Source organism: Lissotriton helveticus, chromosome 2_1 (genome assembly GCF_964261635.1).
Source record: "Lissotriton helveticus chromosome 2_1, aLisHel1.1, whole genome shotgun sequence".
Lineage (NCBI taxonomy): Eukaryota > Metazoa > Chordata > Amphibia > Caudata > Salamandridae > Lissotriton > Lissotriton helveticus.
Genome location: NC_136059.1, coordinates 1,079,734,292 through 1,079,743,124, shown reverse-complemented (window position 1 = coordinate 1,079,743,124; position 8,833 = coordinate 1,079,734,292). Strand labels below are relative to the sequence as shown.

At 43.2% G+C, this 8,833-nt stretch overlaps 1 pseudogene; it reads right to left on the bottom strand.

The window, feature by feature from the left end:
• Window positions 1–232: 232 nt before the first annotated feature.
• LOC144820202 (small ribosomal subunit protein uS10 pseudogene) lies at window positions 233–702 on the bottom strand (annotated as a pseudogene).
• Between the last annotated feature and the right edge of the window lie 8,131 nt (window positions 703–8,833).

The following is an 8,833-nucleotide window of genomic DNA, read 5'->3' as shown; positions in this document are numbered from 1 at the left end:
GCGCTGGTCAGGGGCCCAGCCCCCTTTGGTCACCACACAAACGCAACTACTAGTTAAAGAAGCATTTGCAATGTAATAGGTCTCACATTTGCAAAAGTTAGGGCTATTGGGCTTGTAAATGTAAAAAGTTTTTTACTAATGTTTTTTGGAGTGGAGAGGATGTACGTTGTGTGTAGTGGAATTTTGTGGCATGTTGTGCAGTGAAATTATGTAGATAGAAAGTATGTGGTATTTAGTGTATAGGAATTATGTAGAGTGCATCAGCAATAGTAACTTCCACTTCTACCCCAGGCTCTATACTGATGGATGTAATTTGCTTTACAATTTCAGAAGGGCTGTGGAGGTCAATCAAGCACTTGTGAATAAGCATCTGGAAACAATCCCAAGTCTTTGAACCTTCACCACAAGGTGTTTTTTGAGTAGTAATTAGCAGAGTTTTAGTAGGCATGCGAACTGGCCCCTTCACTTTCAGGTTTTTCTCCTTCACACCTCTAATGAGATCTCCACACACTTTTTGAAGTGACTTCACATTGCGAATAGTCAACGTGATTTGGATACGGTGGATAGCTACTTCCTGTTCCACAAGTGCTTTGCCGGCGTCTTTAAATGCCATAGCTAATGTGCTTCCTGACCGACTTATTCGTCCTCAATTTAAGAAACGAACAAACAGCGGTGAGCCAGGAAAAAAGATCAACAGACCTCGCTGTCTGAATTCGAATGCATTATAAAGAATTATGGAGAGTGGGATTATGTGTTATGGAGAGTAATTATGTGTTATGGTAGTCTGTGTTGTGGAGTGGTAACCTCAAGTTTAGTCTTCCTCGTTCCCATTGAAGCTAAACTATAAACTCAATGAGACAAAAAAGAAAGAAACACAGAGAAGCACATGTGGACCTAGTCGGAGGTATAACCAGGGCCACTAGAATTAGGCAACTGTTCGGCTACACCCACTTTCAGATAATTAGACATTTTCCGCATTTGCCACATAATCCATCATCTGCTGCATAATCTGCAGATTTGAACAAAAAATAACTTGTTTCTGGCTCAAATGGCTCAAACGTTACCAAATACGCAGCAACAAGGTCTACAGCCTGGTGGAAAGCCCTTTGCAAACCTGGAATGGTCACCTGTTTCTTATTGCTAAATGTGAGTGTTAAAACGATACAAATGGTGCACAAACCACCCTTACTTCTTTCTTCACCTCCCTTGCCTCTTTCTGCATTTCTCTTGCTTCTTTGTGCAACTTTCTTCCTTGTTCTGTACTTTTCTTGCCTCTTTCTGTACATCTCTTTCACTTTCTGTGCCTCCCTTCTTTCTGTACCTCTCTTGTCTCTTTCTGCACCTCTCTTGCCTCTTTCTACACCTGTATTGCCTCTTCCTGCATCTGACTTGCCTCTTTCTGTACTTCTCTGGCTTATTTCTGCACCTCTATAGCTACTTTCAGCACTTATTGTGCCTCTTTCTGTACTTCATTGCCTGTTTCTGCAACTCTCTTGTCTCTTTCATCACTTCTCTTGCCTCTTTCTGTACCTCGGTTGGTTCTTTCAGCACCCCTCTTGTCTCTTTCTATACCCCTCTTCCATCTTTCAGCACCACTCTTTCCTCTTTCTGCACCCCTCTTCCCTCTTTCTGCACCGTTCTGTATCTCTCTTGCCTCATTTTGCTCTTCTCTTGCCTCTTTCTGTATCTCTGTTGGTTCTTTCTGTATTCCTCTTGCTTCTTTCGGCACCTCACTTGAAAACTTCTGCATGCCTCTTGCCTCTTTCTGCCCCCTCTTCCCTCTTTCTGTACTTCTCTTGCCTCTGTTTGCAACCCTGTTCCATCTTCATGTTTCCCTGTTTGTGCAACTTTCTTGCCTCTTTCTGCAGTTCTTTTGCCTCCTTCTGCACCCCTCTTGCCTTTTTCTGCAACTCTGCTGCATCATTCTGTGCCCCTCTTGCCTCTTTCTGTACCCCTCTTCTCTCTTTCTGTGTGACTCCTCCCTATTTCTGCACCTCTCATGCCTCTTTCTGCATTCTCCTGCCTCTTTCTACAGTTCTCTTTTCTCTTTCTAAAGCACTGTTGCTTCTGTTTGCACTTCTTTTCCCTCTTTCTGCACCCCTTTTGCCTCTTTCTGCACCTCACATGCCTCGTGCTGCACCTCTCTTACCTCTTCCTGCACTTCTCTTGCCTCTTTTGGCACCTGTATTGCCTCTTTTTGCATCTCACTTGCCTCTTTCTGTACTGCTCTTGCTTCTTTCTGCACCTCTATTGCTTCTTTCAGCACTTCTTTAGCCTCTTTCTGCACTTCTTTTGCCTGTTTCTGCAACTCTCTTGTCTCTTTGATCACTTCTCTTGCCTCTTTCTGTACCTCAGTTGCTTCTTTCAGCACCCCTCTTGCCTCTTTCTGAAACCCTCTTCCCTCTTTCTGCACCTTGCCTGCCTGTTTCTGGCCCTCTCTTGTCTCTTTCGGTACCTCTCTTACCTCTTTCTGCACTTCTCTATCTTCTTTCTGCACCTCTGTTGGTTCATTTGCAGCATTTCTCTTGGTTCTCTGTGCACTCCTCTTGCTTCTTTCTTCAGCTCTGTTGGTTCTTTCTGTATTCCTCTTGCTTCTTTCGGTACCTTTCTTGTAAACTCCTGTACCCCTCTTGCCTCTTGCTGTCCTTCTTCCCTCTTTCTGTACTTCTCTTGCCTCTGTCTGTAACCCTGTTCCATCTTTCTGCACTGTGTCTGTGCAACTTTCTTGCCTCTTTCTGCAGTTCTCTTGCCTCCTTCTGTACTTCTATTGCTTCTTTGTGCACATCTCTTGCCTCTTTCTGCACCCCTCTTGCATCTTTCTGCACCCCTGTTGCTTCTTTCTGCACTTCTCTTGCTTCATTATGTACCTCTCTTGCTTCTTTCTGCACACCCAAGCCTCTTTCTGCACCCCTCTTTACCCTTTCGGTATACCTCTTCCCTCTTTCTGCATGTCTCTTGCTTCTTTCTGCATTTCTCTTGACTCTTTCTGCACCACTGGTATTTCTTTCTGCACTTCTCTTGCTTCTTTCTGCACTTCTCTTGCTAATTTCTGCACCCCTGTTTCCTCTTTCTGCACTTGTCTTCCCTCTTTATGGACATCTGTTATCTCTCTGTGCACGTCCCTTGCCTTTTTCTGCACTTCTGTTGGCTCTTTCTGCACCTCTGTTGCTTCTTTCTGCACTTATCTTGCCTCTTTCTGCACCCCTGTTGCTTTTTTCAGGACTTCTCTTGCCTCTTTCTGCACCCCTCTTGCCTCTTTCAGCTCTTCTGTTGCTTTTTTTCTGCACATCTCTTGCTTCTTTCTTCAACCCTCTTGCCTCTTTCTGTACCACTCTACCCTCTTTCTGTACCTCTCTTGCCTCTTTCTGTACCCCTGTTCCCTCTCTATGCACCTCTCTTGCCTGTTTCTGCACCTCTCTCGCCTCTTTCTGCACTTCTATTGTCAATTTCTCACCTCTGTTGCTTCATTCTGTACTTCTCTTGCTTCTTTTTACATGTCTCTTGCTTCTTTCTACACCCTCTTGCCTCTTTATGTGCCCCTCTTTCTGTACCCCTCTTCCCTCTTTCTGTACCTATCTTGCTTCTTTCTGCACTTCTCTTGCCGCTTTCTGCACAATTGTTGTGTTTATCTCCACTTCTCTTCATTCTTTCTTCACCTCTCTTGCTTCTTTCTGTACCCCTCTTGCCTCTTTCTGCACCCCTGTTGCTTTTTTCAGGACCTCTCTTGCCTCTTTCTGCACTTCTATTGTCAATTTCTCACCTCTGTTGCTTCATTCTGTACTTCTCTTGCTTCTTTTTACACGTCTCTTGCTTCTTTCTACACCCTCTTGCCTCTTTATGTGCCCCTCTTTCTGTACCCCTCTTCCCTCTTTCTGTACCTATCTTGCTTCTTTCTGCACTTCTCTTGCCGCTTTCTGCACAATTGTTGTGTTTATCTCCACTTCTCTTCATTCTTTCTTCACCTCTCTTGCTTCTTTCTGTACCCCTCCTGCCTCTTTCTGCACCCCTGTTGCTTTTTTCAGGACGTCTCTTGCCTCTTTCTGCACCCCTCTTGCCTCTTTCTGCTCTTCTGTTGTTTTTATCTCCACTTCTCTTCCTTCTTTCTTTACCTCTCTTGCTTCTTTCTGTACCCCTCTTGCCTCTTTCTGCACCCCTGTTGCTTTTTTCAGGACTTCTCTTGCCTCTTTTTGCACCCCTCTTGCCTCTTTCTGCTCTTCTGTTGCTTTTTTCTGCACTTCTCTTGCTTCTTTATGCACATCTCTTGCTTCTTTCTGTACCTTTCTTGCCTCTTTCTGTACCCCTGTTCCCTCTCTATGCACCTCTCTTGCCTGTTTCTGCACCTCTCGTGTCTCTTTCTGCACTTCTATTGTCAATTTCTCACCTCTGTTGCTTCATTCTGTACTTCTCTTGCTTCTTTTTATACCTCTCTTGCTTCTTTATACACCCCCTTGCCTCTTTCTGTACCCCTCTTTCTGTACCCCTCTTCCCTCTTTCTGTGTCTCTCTTGCTTCTTTCTGCACTTCTCCTGCCTCTTTCTGCACAACTGTTGTTTTTATCTCCACTTCTCTTCCTTCTTTATTCACCTCTCTTGCTTCTTTCTGTACCCCTGTTGCCTCTTTCTACACTTGTCTTCCTTCTTTCTGCACATTTTTGTCCTTTTGTGCATCTCTCTTGTCTATTTGTACACCTCTCTTGCCTTTCTCTTGCCTTTTGCTGCAAATCTGTTGTCTCTTTCTGCACCTCTGTTGCTTCTTTGTGCACTTCTCTTGCCTCTTCCTGTACTTACTTCTGTTGTTGCTTTCTGCACTTCTGTTGCTTTTTTCTGCACCTCTCGTGCTTCTTTCTGCACCCCTCTATCTGTACCTCTGTTGGTTCTTTCTGCAGTTCTCTTGACTCTTTCTACAAGTCACTTGCATTTCCTGCTCATTCCGTGCCTTTCTGTACTTCTCTTGCCTCCTTCTGCATTTCTCTTGGTTTTTTCTGCACTTCGCTTGCTTCTTTCTGTACTTCTCTTGCCTCTTTCTGCACTTCTCTTGCCTCTTCCCACATTTCTGTTGCTCTTTCTGGACTTCTATTGCTTCTTTTTGCAACCCTATTGCCTCTTTCCTCACCTCTGTTGCTTTTTTCTGTACTTCTCTTAATTATTTCTGCACCCCTGTTGTCTCTTTCTGTACCTCTGTTGCATCTTTCTTCACTTCTGTTGCCTCTTTCTACACCTCTGCTGCTTCTTTCTGCACTTCTCTTTCCTCTTTCTGCATTTCTGTTGCTTCTTTTTGCATTTCTCTTGCTTCTTTCTGTATATTTGTTCTTCTTTCTGGACTTCACTTGCCTCTTTCTGCATCTCTGTTACTTCTTTCAGCACTTCTCTTTCCTCTTTCTGTACCGCTGTTCTCTCTTTCTGCACCTCTCTTCCCTGTTTCTGTACCTCTCACCTCTTTCTGCACCCCTGTTCCTTCTTTCTGCACCCCTCTTGCCTGTTTCTACAACTCTCTTGCCACTTTCTGCAGTTCTCTTTCATGTTTCTGTACCTCTCTTGCCTCTTTCTGCTTCTCTCTTGCCTATTTCTGCGCTTCTCTTGTCGCTTTCTATACTTCTCTTGCCTCTTTCTGTACTTCTCTTGCCTCTTTTTGCACATTTCTTATTCTGCATCTCTCTTTTTTTTTTCTCAATTCTCTTGCTTCTTTCTGTACTTCTCTTGCCTGTTTCTGTATTGAAACGGGAAGTGCAAGCTGTCAAGTTTAAAGGTCTGCGTGGTCTCGTGTTTGAGGTATATATCTAATAGTACATGTATTCTCCCATGTGTTATGCATCTGAAGATGGTAGCTTAAAATGTGAGAAGCTTCTCTTATAGGTGATCAAATTTTATTAGTTCTGCTCTGTCATTCGGTTGCACAGGAAGACATGTCTTATAGAGCCCCTCAAACATACTATTGAATACACATGTGCCCTGTCTTATGAGCAGAAAAATACATACACCTTCTTGTACACAAATTTATAGAGTATGCTGTTTCAAACACAGGTATTCAAATATGTGTATGTTTATTTTTATGTAACATGTCACCAGGTAAAAGCAGAGACACACACATATCTTCACAACGTTCACAACCTTGGTCAGACTCACAACAGTGATATGGTTAGGATTGCTGTTTTATATGTGGTAGGCCTAACATTCTGGGCCATCGATAAATAGTGAACCTTCAAAAGAAAAGTGAGGTTTCTAGAGAGAAGAACTATATATATATATATATATATATATTTGTTCTTAGTGCTTTTTCCATGCATAGTATTTTATGCTACAAATACAGCTCCAAATGCCAGTTTTGCTTAGCTAATTATTAACATTTTACAAACAGTTTCCGATAAATAACATATTTTTGCAACATTTGCATATTTATGCAAACTTTACACACCCTTGGTGAGAAACATTTACATTTCAGATTTTACGAAGGGTGCAAAGAACCTGCTTCTGGAGGGAAGCTCTGGGTAAATGGTGCAAAGGTCAAAGGCAGTAGAATTTAAAGCAAAGGTGATTACTTAGAGTAATTGTTTAATATAGATATTCCTACCTTTGGCACAGGATAAACCCAACTAGTTTGTTGGCTCAGTGAAGCAAGAGTATACCAAGAGGTTCTGAGTTGCTTGTTGGGTGGGGAAGGCCCAAGACATTTTCCTATCATGAAGTTTAGATATGTCAGTTTGTCTCAGGGACACCTTTGAAAGTTGAAGGCCCAATGGATGGTTCTTGAGATAGAGGCTGGTCTAGTGATATCCCCTGAAACTGTGGAAGAGAAAGTAGTGAGACCCCCAGAGGGTGTAGAAAGACTGTTTGTGCCTTTTTGGGGTGGGACATAGTCAAGCCCATTGTGTGCAGCTCCCACCACTAGATTTGTTTCCTGAAAGTTTATATGTGAATATTATAAAAAATATTCAAAGCACTCTAGTTCCTTTTGGGGCACTTTTTTGCTTGCAGATCATTTCTTCCATTCGTCCACAGGCTGTAAATATTTGTTTTCCCTCTATTAGTTTCTTCCAGGTAGGATGTGCTCTTAGGCCTGTTCTTTTACTTAGTGACCTTGCCCCTCAGCAGTGAATTTATGACACTGATAGAGTGCCCAAACCCTAAAAGGGTACAGCTAGTATTTATGCCCCCTGGAAGGCAGATGGAACAATTACCCCCACTCTGCCCCATCTGTGGGTGGCAGAAAGCCAACTAAACAACAAGTAAAAGTAAAAAAAAGGGTAGTGGTTGCCTAACATGGGCATGGCCACATTCCTACCACAAAAGTGCATGGACAGTCATTCTGCCCCCAGGGCAGAGTGGGGGTAATGATTCCCAGTATACTCCCCAGGAGAGCAGAAAGCCCACTGGGCACCAGAGAGAAGTAAGAAAAAAACCTAGGGGTGGCAGCTACCCTCCAGGGGCGTGGCCATGCCCCCAACCCACAAAGGAGCAGTCTGTCTTTCTCCCTTCAGGGGAGCAGAAAGCCCACTAAATACCAGGTACTGTATTTATGCAGTATTTTTAAGAAGGGGAGGTGCTCCCTGGGTATGTGCCTGTGCACCATGACCCTGGGGCCCAGTAGACTTTCTGCACACAATGGGTGAATATGGGTAATCACTTCCAATCTCCGTCCGGGGGTAGAAAGTCCACTAGACACCAGGGACTGCATCTATACAGTATAGATTTCAGGGCAATGCCCCCTAGCATTGGCCCATGCCCCCCACCCTGTGGCCCAATAGGCTTTAACCCCTCCACTAGGGGATGGATAGGGGTATTCATTCCATATCATGATTTTTAGGGAAACTTTGAGGCTTGCAGGACATTGTGGGTAATAAACCCTGCAGGTTCCATACAAGGTTCACTGCCCTCCAATCCGTTGGTCATCTAGTTTTTTAAAAATGTGTGTGGTTGGCAGGTTTACATGGGTGGCAGCAAAGCACAACCCCAAATAATGCAGCTATCCCTTTCGCTAATCTCTCAACGTAGTGTTTTAGGGCCTTTTGTGTAGTGGTATATTGAACCACCCACAAAAAGTGGGTAACATTCTTATCGAGAGACATGTGGGAACAGAGGGTGGTAGGAAATCAGTGGGTCCTCACAGATTCCAGAACTTTCTGTCACATAAATATGAGGCAAATGTGTTTTATAGTCAATGTTTGGAGTTTGCAAGGGCTTCTGAATGAGAAAATCTGGTGATAGCCATGAATGTCCCTGGATTTCTCTAGGTGTCTAGTTTTTACAAATGTACATATTTTCTAGGTTCTAGCTACACCAGGACCTAAAATCTACTACTACCTATATTACAAAAAAAGGGTCAGTTTCCTGTCATGAGCACTAGCCCTAACCACATAAGTGAGGTACCATTTTTGTCAGGAGACTTGGAGTAATGCTAGGTAGTAGGAAATGTGTGGCTATCCACAGATTCCAAACATTTTTCTCATATAATTGTGAGGACAATATGTGTGTTTTAGCCAATGTTTGAGATTTGCAAAGACTTTAATTTATTATATTTTTATTTCACCAAGCAGCAACAGTGGACAAACAGTTTGCAGCATTTATACACTGTTATACAGAATGTTTCGTTCACATTTACCTTTACCTCTAGAGTCAACATAAGCATGAAACAGGCATCTTGAGTATCATAGGTATATCACACATCATCTCTATATATACATTAGCGATTTCGAACCTCTGACCGTAATACGTGCTCAACTTTACAGCAATACAGTGTGTCTTTTACATTTGGGACCATTTAACAGGGAAAATTCCTCGGGCACAGTACTCCTTCACATCACTCCGCACCCTTTCCCGATACATGTTAATCTCCATCTT